We start from the raw sequence: 14,535 nt of genomic DNA, 5'->3' as shown, positions 1-14,535 counted from the left end.
TTGGAAAGTTATCATTTTCTCAGATCAGGGTGAAATACCACGGCCCTATTTTGGATGCTTTTCACTGTTTTATAGTCCGGTCATCTCTTCTCTGTGCCCAGCCCGACCCCCACACTCCCCCAAGGTATTCAAATGGAAAAGCTTTCTTTCCAAGATATCTGTGCAAAGAAGGCATTCAGTAGCAGAGGAGATTTCTTCCAAAAGCATCTTAGTGTGCTATGATCCTTCCCCAGAACTGAGCTGAATGTGCTGAGAAAGGACTCTTGCTCCATACCCTGTGCAGTTTCGGTCCTTTGGGTGGATGCTGTCATTGCACATTCTGGGCCATGTGCCTGAGTGTACCTAGGCATTTGTTTGAGTCTCTGCCAGCAAATATGCCAAAGAGATTATGCTTCATATTTCATCCCAGGGAGAAAAAAAGCCTAAATGGGTCTATCATGGAGTTTTCATTCACTCTGTCACTTATCCCTTCTTTATAGTTCATTGCTAGACTTCTAATTTTTCCCGACAGCAGTGCACACCCCTGCAGCTGGTCCTGCATAATGATTCCCTCCTCCTAGACTGACAAGAGTGGCTGCATAAATCTACTGCCATCAGGGTGCCTGCACTGCCCCCTCTCCCCCCTGGAAAAAGATCTGTCCCCTCCCCAGCACTCTCATTTACCACCTACTACTGTTGCCTGCTGAGCCAAGATGCTGCCTGTGACCGTTATCCTGCCTATGCTAAACACCAGGAAATGGCTCTTTTTGGACAAAAATCCTTTTTTTTTGTTGTTGTTGTCTCCTAATGATAACTATTAGTGAAAATTGGAGTGCCTTTGGCAATTATATTTGATGCAAATATTACAACATACAGCAACGAACTCCTGTGAAAAGCTTCTAATTCCATTTGAATTAGGAGCTGGATGGTGAGACGGGCTGTCAGGAGCAAGAATGTTGACCGAAATATAGGTCTTTAGGAGGTCTTAAGTTAGAGATCCCTGTGTTCTCTGAGGCCCTGTATTAACTTAAAATGATTGCTTTGAACTATTGAGTAAGGGCAGCAATGTCAAATCCAGGGCTTCCCAGCTGCTGAACTCATCAAGCACATTGACAGTTTATAAATCAGATAGGGCTTGTGGACCCTTTACAAAGTATTGTTTGAAAGGCTCTTCCTTAGCCCTCCATCCTTAGCTATAGCAGTGGAATATTGCAGCTGGCAAAAAATCAACATATGAGTACTTTAAAAGGCAGCAATCTCTGTTCCTGTTCTGAAAAGCAGGCATGAGGTGAATGTGCAGTGTACAGCAAGAGCTTCTTCATTCTTTACCAGCAGCCAAGGTATAGGTAAAGGTCAACCCCTTTCATCTTCCAAGAGTCTAATCCACAAAATACTAGAGTTCTCCAGTAGGAATTTGGTGTTAGCAACATGCTGACAGTCTGATATTCATAGTTGCTTTTAAAGTTAAATTATTATTTTTCTTTAGCTACAAGTATTTGGCAGTTTCCTCTGACACTGTCCTTATGATGATTTATTCTGCAGTTATTTTGAAGAGATGGATAAACTACAATTGTTTATATACAAACAGAATAAGGCATTGGCTGCCAGAAAACAATATCACTAGTATTTGACTTGTTAGGTTGCCTCATGTTTCATGTTTTGGCTCAGAGAGAGCAAGTTTAAAATTAATTGAGAAGAATTTCTTTCTTTCTGAGTGTGTTCAAAGCTAGTGGTATTTTCTCCTCTCTAAATGTTGGCAATTGATTATAAAATGTCAGAGGTGTTAGCAGTGTCGGCGACCTTCATCTATATAGCTGAAATAATAGGCAAGACTTGCTTTAGGACACCCTGCAGTTGCTGACAGGTTTTGTTGCATCTGCAGCCAACTCTGTATCATTAACGAGGGAAAAGGGTGGATGAGGGAGTGTGGATTGTAAATGTAAGAGTGCTCACTCCACTAAATTTACTTGAAAAATGATCATTTTTGTGTCCAATGCCATTTTGTACTCTTCATGATTTTCTAATTAAGCCTGGAGGGCTGTGGATCCAGGCTTTGATATGAGCACTATCGACTGTCCTCTTTCCAGAGAACAGAACAAAGCTTCCTCACTGTGCTGCTGGATGCTAACTGATGAACTGGTTTTTCTTCCATGCCTTGGTTACTGCATATAATTAGGAATCTCACTCTTGTGACTTCATGTGCAGAACTGCATCCTTTCAGTAGACCTGCCTGCCAGCTGCCCGTCATGCACAGCTATTCCCAGGATCCTTAAATTTTACTTTGCATGTCAACTGTTCCTATTTAAACAGTGAGGTTTGAAGCAAATCATGGGCATGCTGAAGAAAAAGCCCATCATGTCTAACAACAGTCTCTTTTAGACACTGTTTGAGACTAAGGCTCAACTTTAAAAATGGTTATGGTGTTAGTTTATTTGAAATAATTTTATTAGAAAAGAGAAGTACCTGTGATTCTGGAAAAATGAGGGAAGGAAGAATATGTATCCACTTGCTGGGTGGTTTTTATTCATGTGAGTGGTTTTCTGAAGGGATTACCCCTTTCTTGTCTCAGCGTTCCCTTACAGCAGAAGCAGTGATAGAGTCTGATGGCCAGTGTGTTTCTGGGGTTAAGGGAGAAGACATTTGCAGTTCTTGGAGAAGGGGAAGGGAGAAAACTCTGATGACAGAAATGTCAGAGCAACAGGAATAAGGCTCGCGTAGATTTGAGGAGAAATTTCCAACCCTGTATGGCATTCATTCACCTTAATGATGGAAAAAGTCTGTTTAATACCTTGTCTTTATGATATTTTAGGACTGGAAATTCTGTACTTCATTCCCAGATACCTTATCTATTAAATAATGCCTCTGTTCCTCTCTACTGAGAGCAGGTACACAGAGAAACAGAAAAAAAATCTTGCTGTATTGCATGAGGGTTTGGTTTTTTTGTTTGGTTGGTTGGTTTCTTGGGGTTTTGGGGGGTTTTTTGGGGGGGGGGGTTTGTTTGTTTGGTTGGTTTGTTTTTTGTTGTTTTTTTTTTTAGTATTAATCAAGAAACACATGCTTAAGAATTTTTTGGGGAAAAAAAACCCTCAGAATGTTTATCTTCTAAGAGACTCTGAAAAGTCAGCTTTTTACTGTGGAGCAGACCTGTAGGCCAGCTAAAAGGCTTGACACACAGACATGATGGAGGCAGCTGGAGGGCTGGAAGGTGGCTGTGTGATGATGCACAGGAGATGTGGGCTGGTGCCTGACCTTGGGCCTTGGCACAGGGAGGTGTTACTGGAGGCTGCTGCTGGCAGGGAGAGGTGAGGATTGTGCAAGGGATTCCACTGCTTTCCCTGCAGACAGGGCTGACAGCCATGTGACATGAGAGCTCATTTAAAAAATAGTGTCCCGCCTTCAGAATCACAGCTAGAAAATGTATTACAGTAAAGCTGGAGTTTTTTCCACAGGAAATACCACCACTGTCTTTTACCCCCAATTCCTTCTTTAGTGCTACCTAGTGGAGGGCTTAGGATGCATTCTCTCAGTTTTCTTACCAGGCTAGTTTAACCTAAATGTATTAAATCCTTTCAGTTTGTGATGTGTGACAAGATACTTCTGATAATTTGAGATTGAAATAACTTTTAAAGAATTTTCATATAAAAAATGTGTTTAGATTTGGACTGTTGAAAGGTTCCTTGTTGGAGAATATGCATACAGTAAAAGTGGTGGCAAACATGAAAAAAAAAAGTTGGCTATGTTTCTGAAAAGCGCAAACTACTTTTTGTTCCCTTTGGAAAAAATAATAAGGTAACTTGGTTTGGAAGGGACCACCAAGAGGTCATGTAGTCCTATGGTGCAAATCGGGGCCCATAAGATCACCTAGCTCAGAACATATAAAGTATTTAGCAGCCAACTCTACATAGGTCAAAACTTAAGAATATGGTCAGAAGTTTCAGAAGGATTTCTGAAAGGAAACAAAATTTATTGTAATATGTCTCCTTTGTCTTCATATTTCAGAAGTTAAAAATAAATAGGGAGGCTCAGGCTTTCCTAGTTCTTTATTATGTATTTCCTTTTACTTTTAGATGGAAATAGAAATTTAATCAGGCTAAACCTTACTTTCTATACTCAGTTATTCCCCAGAAAGTTTTAAAAAGTATAGATGTAGGCTTTTCAAGAATATGCCCCTAGAAGCTAATTTCTGAAGCAAAGGGAAACTGGAAGGTGACATTGCTTTTGAAAATTGAGCCTTAATAAAGGGCTTCATTTAGTCATCCATCCTTGAAAATGGATGGTGAAATATGTAAGGGTTGAGAGGGAAAGGGAAAAAACAGGTACAAGAGAGTGATACCAGATGAAAGTACAAGGTAATTTAAGTCCTTGGTTAATGTCCCTGTTTGAAATTATTCCTGGCTGGTTTGGTCACCCAAAAACTGGCAGCTCAAAACAAAATTATTATCATAAATTGTTCTTGCTGTAGCCTGGGCTTTAGCAGGTTGGTTATGGGGCTACTGTTGTCATCTAGAAAAGTGGTCCCTCCAAGGGAGACTTAGGATGCTCTGTAGATAGCTTTCTAGTGCTTTGCATGTCCCCAAGCTATCTGGAGATGGCGTGGAGAAGAGCAGAGAGCCATGCTTATCAATAATGGCAGCTGTAATGGGTTTCCCCTTCTCTGAGGCTGTGTTGAGTGTGCAGCAGTCAGGCAGCATGAGCCTCCCTCACTGTGTGTGTGTGGGATGTTGTGCTGCTCCTGTGCCCAGGGAGCTCAGAGCCTGTCTTGTTGTTCCAGGTGCGAAGAGTGAGGGGGCAGCCCAGGGCTCAGTTCTGGGACTCAGCTGGTACCCCCAGGAGCACAGCTGAACAAGAGTAAGCACTGACACCTCCTTGTCTCCTCTTGAAGTCCCAGAAGAAGTGGGTTCTTGTTTCCCAAGCTGTGGTGTGCACACAGATTTTTCATGTGAATTTTCTGTTTTCAGGTAAGCTCATTTCTTCCTTATTTTTTAATACAATAGAGTTTTCTAAATGCAAAATTATATTCTGGTTTTCTAGACAAATTTGTTGCTATTTATCAAGACTTTCAGACATTGCTGGAGCATTTAATAAGTGTTTATTACTACTAATGGAGATAAAACTTCTAGGAGTCAGTCTTGCAAGCGGCATTAAAAATTAGCAAAGGGAAAAAAAGCAAGAATAGCTTGGCAGAGGTTCTGTATTCATAAACCTATTTATAGATGGTGTGCTGGGTAGAGGAGCAGGTTTGTGCCTCTGCCAGCAACATGCTGCAGCCTACTGCTGTGCTAGTGCTTGCCCTAATTTTGCACTTACATTCTGAGTCTCCCAGGGGATGCTGAGCAGCTGTGTGACTGACCTGAATCTCAAAGGTGTGTGGGTTTGACTGTGACTCTGAGGATGATCGGAGAGATTTGATCAACTTCTTTTCCAGGACCTGTTCACATTGATTAGTGTGTGTTGGCTTGGCTTCTCAAAAACCAGCATGTAAAACCTTCTTCTTTATTCTCAAGTGGCCAAAGAGATCTGAAGCATGATTGACAGAGGGGTTGCACAAACATGGCTGTCGGTCTGTTCTTCAGCTGCAAAGTGGTTTAAATCCATTTTGGCAGCTTTCTTAGTGCTTGAGATGCTCCTGGAGGCGCTGCCACTGAGAGCTCTGGTTCCAGCCTGGCACAAGCCTGGAGGGGAAGGAGAGACTCCGGGATCCTGTGTGCCGCCTGCCTTCCTCGCAGTTACCAGTAATCATTGTCCATAGACCGAACTTTTGGGAAGACAACACTTATCCTTTCCAGCAAGAGAAACACGTGTCTCCTGCCCGGCACAAAAGAAAAAGGAAGCAGTGGGAGGGGAAAACAAAATTTAGGAAGAGCCAAGTTAAGGAAACAAGTGTATTCTAGTGTTTGACTAATATATGGCCTCATGCCAATTTTGGAGGGGTTTTGTTTAGGTTTTTCAGTAGTGTTTTCTTTGGGGGGGGGGAAGTTGTTGTTTGTTTATTTTGGATGCTTCTGTCTTTCATTTTCCCTTAAAAACAAATGGAGAAAGGAAGAATCGAAATACGGTGTTCCATGCAAGTGTGCTGCAGAATGAATAAAAGTGAAAACAGCTGTTCTAAACCAAAAATGTACGTTCTGCCTTTGCAGATTCATTTATGTACCTAAAATCATGATTTTTCGAGATGTAGGAAAAAGCCTGAAATCACACAGAAATAGCCACTATTTAAGCTTATTTAGAAATGCACATCAGGCAAGATGAGTATCACTGAGGAACAAAGGTGGGTCCTGTGGGGGATGTGAAAGTAAGACGTGGACTCACTGAAAGCAAGTAATTGCAGAGTAATTTTGCTGTGGAATTTTAAACCAATTATGTGAATAACAGAGCATATGTTCTGAAAGTAGTCAGAAGTGGTTTTTTGTGGGTATAGCTAGCATGGTTTCAGAAAGCCTCTGCCTGGCCGGGGTTAGTGCTCCCACAGCTGAGACAACGTGAGTGCTTGCGTGTTTGGCTGCACATCATTGCCTTGCTGAAAGTCAGCCTTTCTCGGCCTGCGTCTCCCATGGTAAATCTTCCAAAAAATGTACAAAAGTGTGTCTGATAATACCTAGTGCCTCAGCTTGTTTCTATGTCTGACTGGAAAGTCTGGTGTTCAGAAGGTGCTTCACCTTATTTTTGCAATTATTAAATGTTTTGATAAGCTGCATTAACTACATCAAATTTTACTGAAATTACTGCAAGTTTCACATAACAGGACTGGTTAAAGGTGCTATTTCAAGAAGTCTTCACTAGTCTAGTTGTTTCTTGAGCTCTGTTCTTTTGAAAGGGAGATTTGCATCCTTTTGCTTTTTAGTAAGATGAGACACGTACTAAAAATCCACTATCAGCAGTTTGGTATGAACACCAAGGCATGTGGCTTATTGCTCTCTAGTACATGGAGGATATTAAATGTGGATATTAATTTTCGTCTTTTCTCAATCACAAAAAAAAAATAGAAATGTTCACACGAAAAGGGGAAAACAGTTTCTGGGATTCTTCATCATTGCCTTTTGTAGTATGCAATTGGGAATTTTGATGCCTAGTGGATATGAAGTGTTTCCTAATGTTAAATGTATGTAAATAAATATAAAACGTTGGATGTTTTTTCGGTTTTCTTTTTCTCTTTATAACCGTTAAAGCACCTGCATGGTAGAGCACTTGACAAGTGAAACAAAAAATGTGAGATCTCTGCTAAACTTTCTTTTGTTTCTAGGAGGTTTCAACAAACCTCCTTAATCTTTGAAGTTTTCTCTTTAAATGGGTGACCAGTGTGAGCATTTCTGCAAATTCATTTCAAGTGAAGATTTTGTCTCTGAAGTTGTTCAAGTAAGCATAGCTGCAAATCTGATTCACTTGTGTGGCACTGAACTTCACATGTAAATCATGCTTCTAGTAAGTCAGTATTGTGCTAGGAGGTGCTAATGGCTGCCATCAATCAGGGCTGGAAAAAGTTGTTCTCCTCTTCTCCCCCAGACTAAATGAGACAGCAATTAAATGCCCTTTTGTTGCGTGATAGCTGAGACAATTGAAATCAATGTCCAAAGCACAAAGCAGAATGGCAAGTCTTAAGTATAAGCTAAGCCTCGTGTCCCAAGGGATTGGCATGTTGATTTGCTTACAGCTGAGAGGGTATATGAAAGGAATAACTGGGGAGCCTAGGCAGCAGGAGAAGCAGTAATGCTCCTTGGACTGGAGCCAGAAGGGAATATTTACTGGGAGACTTCTCAGTGGGGCTGTGCTGCCATGATTTTGCCTCCATGCAGCCCAAGCTCAGCTCACAGTACAAATTTGTTGTGTAATAGGCCCTGGTATAAGATCATCATCAGAAAATATGATACCATGTTTAGTTGTAGTATGTTTTTATGCTGGCCACTCGAGAACAGGCAGTATCTGATCTGGTGAGAAGATGAGCTTACACTCGACCAGTGCTGTTATTGCAGGGGTCTAGATCCCTGGAATAGGATTTGCTGCATCCTGAGAACAATATTCCCACCCCTCTAAATGCCATCACTTTGTTCCCAAGCACTCGATAGGTGAAAAACTTAGTCTTGCATCCCTCCTAAATAAAATTGCACTGTTAGGAATCCCAGTTTGCTCATCCATTTCATTGTAGATGAAAACAATGCTTCGAGACTCTTAAACCACCACATACTCGTCAACTAATTTTGTCCAGAGGACATGAAATCACTTAGGTGGCTGAATGTGTTTTTCCTGTCTTCTTCCCTCCAGACCTGATCCAAAGCTCATTATGTCAATGGGACACTTCCTTTTGACTCCAGCTCACAGTTCTGCCTTGGCTTTATTGCCTTGCTGAAAGGACCTTGAGTTACACAGGACTGCTTTGTCTCTAATCTGTGTGGGGTTTTTGTTTTTGTTGGGGGTGGTTTTTCTGCTTTTGTGCAAAATTGTAAATGCATTGAGAACAACAAGCCATTGCATTTACTAATGGCAAAGCACACTGCTGTCATGCAGCTCATATGCTGTTGGCAGAGACTGTAGCTATATGATGCTTTGCAGCAGCTGGGCTCAACTGAGAGAAAGCCTTTTGCAAGTTTAAGGCCAGGAAGAAACATTACACTAAAAAACTATTTTTTTTTTTTTGGTGCCTGAAAAGTGTTACACACAGATGACCAGAGTCATCTGAAATAATACTAGAGTTTGATCAAAAGAAAATTTATCTGCTTGGAGAGCCCTGTATTGAATTTTTTCTGTGGGGTGCTGTATATGTTACGTCTCTTTTGAGGGCTAGAACGAAAGAAAACAAAACTGCCTATATTAAGATGTCCACAGAAATCAACAGGCATTAGCAATGGACTCATACAAAATCTGTCAGTTGGTGTTCCTTGTCTGTATTGCTCAGTGATAAGATGCTGTCTTTTCCTTCTGTCCCCATCAGGGAAACACTTTTCAAACTCATGTTCTACTGCATTCACATTTACTCTTTGGCAGTATTGACAGCTGCTGTGAGTGACACACTTCACAATCCCACTGTCTTCATATCAGTTCTGGTGTCCACCTTTGATGCTGACTCTGGTTCTAGCCATGACTTGCACCTCCCTTCTGCATTAGGTTCTCTATTAAAGTAAAACAGAGAACCCAAGGTACCAGGAGAGACTCTATTTGGGCACAGCAATACACATAATGCCACATTATATACTGTTTTATATTTAATTGCTGTGTGTGTAATTTTGAATAATCACAATTAGGCTTTTTTAAGCATCTGCTTCTATATTGCAAGCCTTCAGCAGTACAATGAAGCAGAGCCATTGACTTGTATTTTATGTGTCCATTACCTCCTGCAAATGCTTTGGAATACAATGGAGTAGCATGCAGACTTCAGAGCTGTCATGACAGGTATTAAGAATGTGTCAAATCCCAGTGATGACTGATAACATATCTGTCATTTGTGATGGGATTATTAGGATGAGGAAAGCCACTAGGAGAAAGATACCCTAGAAAAGAAAGGGGGGAGGGGGAGGGGAAGACAAAAAGAGAAAGGATTTACTGTTCTTCAGAGCTGCCTGGTTTAATTAAACCTTGTCTAGCCCATAAACAAATCTATTAACTTTCTGTATGGTTTGGCAGCTTATGCACTTAAATGCTGCTGCAGTAATCCCATGGAATTTACGTTTCTCTTTGGTGGGTAGTTGCACTCTAGGTATTGTGGCTATGAAGAAGATTCTTGACCCACCCGTACATGGGAACAGCTGTTGCAAGAGTACTGTAATTTTTGTCTTCTAATCAAAAGTTTAACAGAGTATCGTGGAAGAAGGAATTCAGCAGGCACATAAAATATTTTCTGCATGGAAAATTAATGTAGAACTGAGAAAAGAGAACAGTCTGCCAGTGCCATTTGATTTGTGTCTTTGGTTAGCAAAAGAAGGATTGCCTTTTTTTTTTTTTTTTTTTTTTTTTTTTTTTTTTTTTTAAGCCTGAATATGTGTCTTCTGTGAGTGTAGAAAGAAGGCTGAGCGACATCTCACTTGTAAAACTGGGCTCTGCTGAATGAGTCCAGTGTGCCTAGTACACAGACATTTTCAGGTGTTTCAGGCTGAGCCATAAACACATCCAAGATCTAAAAGCAGTTAAATATTAAGACAAAGGAGGCATCTTGTCCAGCTGCCTTCTGGTATTCAGGCAACGCCAGAACAGAGGTGAACTGAGTTTCTTGCTGTTAAGGTCTGTTTGGTGCATAATTATCCTCAGGAGCAGCTAAACAGTGTAGTTATCTGATATGGCCCCTACACACATAGAGATCAATTTTGAGGGGAATATTAGATGTCAGGAGAGGGGGAGACTTGAAGCTCAGTGGACTGAGTCAACTATTCCTTGCTGTCATATGCTCCCTGAAATCCCTGCATTTCAGCATGGATTCAGCAGCCTTTAACGGAAACTCATCACAATGTCCAGATTGTCCCTTTTTCCTTTCTGCTGATTTATCTTATAGCCTAGTATGAAAACAGAGCTGGTCTTATCTCTGCCCCTTCCACAAGCACAGCCAAGGTGCTCCTCACCTCTTTCAGAGTCTCAGCCATCAAGGATGCAAAGGTAGTGGAGGTCAGTCCAGTGCCCAAGTGGGCACTTGGTATCACAGGACTGTTGCTGGAGGACAGCTGCTCTTTTGGGTGTTCAGCCAGAAGTCCCTGGTGGCGAGTCATACTGGATGGTTGGAGAGAAAAGGCTGCCCTGAAGGTGAGCAAAGGAGAGTGTCAGGTTTGGGAAGCCGAGATGGAGAGCAGAGAGACCTCTGTTAAGACCAAGCTGCAGCTGTTGTGTCACAGAGTGAACAATATTTGATTGATGTTTGAGTGACCATTGGTATGTCAGAGGCATATAGTAACCTAGCCAAAAGCCAAATTCTCTCAGGTGTTTTGGACCCCATTCCTCACAGTCACCACCAGCAAATCAGCTGACCTACACTGCCCATGTCTGCCTGGTGTCACACAGCGCAGGCAGGCCAAGCCCACCCTGCTGCAGATGAGCCGCTGCTCTCCTCCAGTGGTGCAAGCTCCCCTCTCAGTTAGGTCACTCCACACGGCGCTGCCGGGGCTGGGGTGAGCAGCCAACCTCCTGCCCTCCCTGCTGAGTGTGTGACAGTGGCTGTATGGGCACTGGGGTGAGCAGCCAGCCTCCTGTCCTTGCTGAGCGTGTGGCAGTGGCTGTATGGGCACTGGGGTGAGCAGCCAGCCTCCTGTCCTTGCTGAGCGTGTGGCAGTGGCTGTATGGGCACTGGGGTGAGCAGCCAGCCTCCTGTCCCTGCTGAGTGTGTGGCAGTGGCTGTATGGGCACTGGGGTGAGCAGCCAGCCTCCTGTCCTTGCTGAGCGTGTGGCAGTGGCTGCTGGGGCTGGGGCAGCACAGGCTGTGAGCTGCAGGGTGAGCAGGGATGGTCCCTCCTGTGCGTGCTGGCAGCAGGATGCCGTGTGTGCACCGTGGGGGAAGAGCAGGCACTGGGGCCGTTGCAGCACGCCCATGGGCTCACGCCCTTGCTTACCTCATAGAAACTCACTCACCTGTCCAGGCCCTCAGGAAAGACCTTTTATTTTTCCCATCTCTAAATGCATGTTCACCCCACCCACAGAGGCTGGCTGAGCAAAGATCGAAGTGCAACCTGAAGCAAGGACACCAGCTTTTAAATGTGAAATATTGCAGCTTAATTAATTTCCCAAGGTAGAAGGTAGTTCTCTCAAGGTCCTCATGGCAAGCATCCCAAAATAGTGGTTGGGGAACCCAAAGCTGGTTTAGCTTAAGGGATGTTAAAGGAGCCTGATTTTTTTTTTATTTTCTCCAGAAGCTGAACTCAGCATTTCTTCACAGTACCTTGAACTGTACACCCAGAAACCATTAATCATACTATAAAATCTTGGCTTCAACTTCCCCCTTTAATATGTAGGCGATTACCATACCATTTGGTAATGTGTCTAACTTGCTGACAGTGCCTCTGTTCATAATGCTTAAATTTGGCTTTGAAAGAGGAGGGACTGTGGGGTATGGTGCTGCAGTGGAGAGCCTTCCTCCACCAGTTCTAGGTTTTATTTTAGCTCCAAGTAGATGCCACACAGATTTTGATATATATTGGTGATGGGCAGTCCATGGTGCCTGACTTTCCTCTTCACTGGCAGCTCCTTAGCAAGGACCCTGGTGCAAATAGGGTCTGCTGGCAACATTCACTGTCTTACTTTTTTTTTTTTTTTTTACCCCACAGTGCTCTCATTGTCTTTTATATACTCCCATATTTAATAGATTTACATTCTGAATGGATTTTCTGTCCCAAGAAAGGACTACAGTATAGTGCAGATGAGCTTGGAATACTCCCTGAAGAAAGCTATTCCTTCCCTGTAGTCTCCATCTTCTCTCCAATTCACTAGATTTTTTCAGTTTAAGAGAAGATATGGAAAAACTTATTTGGAAGCTATTGAAGAATTGAGTTGAGACTCAGGTTTTTTGTTTTTTTCCATTTTGCTGTACATGAAGTGTCCTGAGATAATAAGCAGTTGAGGGAGTCACCGCTGAAGATCATTGACCTTTCAATAAAATTCCTTTGAGTGTCCAAGATCAACAGTGCCCTGCATGTCTCAGTGTGCTCAGTTTTACATATGCTCACATTTAGCTACAGTTCAGTTCTGGATTATTTTTTTTATTAAGTGGCTGGATTAGAACCATGCTTTTAAAACCAAACCAAACCATGACTACTATCCCAATTTAAATACAAAAGAATATATTTAACCTGAAAAGAAAGAAACAACTTCATGAAGAAAGACCTTTGTAACTCTAACACTTGAGTTCATTGAACATTTGAATGAAAACTGATTTCCATGCTTGTTTGGACAAAGTAAAACTTTTCAAAAAGTTAAAGATATCAGCAGTGCTTGGTGGTTGCTCTTTGCGGGAGGGGACCTGGAAAGCAAAATATTGCAAAATTACTTTTTGGTGATAATAAACAAGCCTAATAGGAGATCTCTGTTTTGAAAATATGCAACTGCTGACATGAGGATGTTAGAATATTTTTAGTGCTGATAAAGAAAAGAAACATTTATTGGAGTTTTGCTAATCTTGAACAAAAACACGTTTTAAGCTCTGGTTGCTCTGCATGGCAGCATTACAGCGTGTATCAGGAAGATTTCTTTCACCTGTGAGTTTCCTCTATTGTTTCCACGTCTAAGAGTTTTGCACTGCATTTAGAGGTGAGGGAATGAGAGAGAGAAAGAGAGGTTTGGTTATAAGGGAAATAGTGTACTACACAAGGGTCTTTGATATGACTTTCAAGGTGGTGTTTGCAAATTGAAATGTTGCAGCTAATCTTAGATAAAGCTAAAAAGATTGTATTCATTTTAATTGGTTGGTGCACATGCCATTCTGCCAGTCCCATCTCAGCCCATCTGTAGTTTCCAGTCAGCTGGGACCTTCCTGGTTATCTGGTAAATTATGGAAAGTGATTCAGTGAGAGTTCCTCCAGCTCCCTCCGTGGATCCCTTGGGTGGATCCTATCCAGCCCCATAGACTTGTGTGTGTAAGTGGCGTAGCAGGTCACTGTCCATCCCTGTCCCTGAGTTCAGGGGATCGGGTACCCAGAGAACAGCTGGTCTTACTATTAAAGACTGAGGCAAGGATGGCATTTTGGACCATCAGCCTTTTCCTCATCCTTTGTCCCTATGCTTCCCCCACATTCAATAAGGGATGGAAATTCTCCTTAGCCCTTCTTTTGTTGCTCATGTATTTATGGAAACATTTTTTATTGTTGTAGAACAGTCATAGAAAATATTTTTAATGTGCCACCTGACAGCATGATCTCTGTAGTATACAAATTTCTTTTCCTCTGATCTCTTACACACCAACTGTATTGAGAAAACATGAATTAAATGGGAACAATGCATTTATTGTGATTTGAAGTTGCTTTTATCATGGTTGCTGTTGTTCAGGTTCCCAAAAAGGAATGAATGAGCCTGCTTAAAGGTGCTCTCCAAGCACTCCATGTAAGGGTGGCTCTTTGCTCATAACTGCCAAAAAGTAGCAGCAAACTATAGAGAAAAAAAAATCTTTTTTGATTTTAGGCTCTTGAGTCTTGATGCAAAATGGCTTGTATTATTTCACTTCCAAGTTTAGTTTAGTTTTAGCCTGGGTCATGGGTCACCAATATGTTATGCACTTCTATAAATGGACTATGCATGCCTTGGTAACACCTTGAAAAAACAGTAATTTGAGGGGTTTTTTGAAGCAGTAGGCAGCATCCAGCTTCTCAGATCAATCAGTACACCCCTTGTAAATCTTGTAATTTAAGTTCCTCATGGACTAATTGGCTTGAAGTGGGATTCTCAGACTCTGATCACAGTCCTCTCCATCCTGTACCTTATGCCAGCATTTCTACTTTGCACTAATGTATGTAGCCAGGGGCTGGTAAGGTGAAGGGAGTGAGAGAATTTCACACATCACTAAGAGCAGCACAAATGCTGTAGCAAGATTTAAAATTGAAGGAGAATATTTAGAAGACTGACAGAGGAATTGGTTACAGCTGGACAGGAGAGCAAATAAAA

General features: G+C 42.0%; 1 protein-coding gene across 5 annotated transcripts in view; it reads left to right on the top strand.

Annotated features, from left to right (window-relative positions):
* PLXNB2 (plexin B2) overlaps nucleotides 1-14,535 on the top strand; it is a 253,985-nt gene that overhangs the window by 75,379 nt on the left and 164,071 nt on the right. For all 5 annotated transcript variants that reach the window (XM_066182975.1, XM_066182972.1, XM_066182971.1 and 2 more), the window contains one exon: nucleotides 4,751-4,937. The gene's annotated coding sequence lies outside the window, so the exon portion shown is untranslated. The remainder of the gene's footprint in view (nucleotides 1-4,750; nucleotides 4,938-14,535) is intronic.

This window comes from Chamaea fasciata, unplaced genomic scaffold, assembly GCF_029207755.1.
Source record: "Chamaea fasciata isolate MVZ Bird 193981 ecotype frontalis unplaced genomic scaffold, bChaFas1.0.hap1 SCAF_5, whole genome shotgun sequence".
Classification (NCBI taxonomy): domain Eukaryota; kingdom Metazoa; phylum Chordata; class Aves; order Passeriformes; family Sylviidae; genus Chamaea; species Chamaea fasciata.
This window is presented reverse-complemented; position numbering and strand designations above follow the sequence as displayed.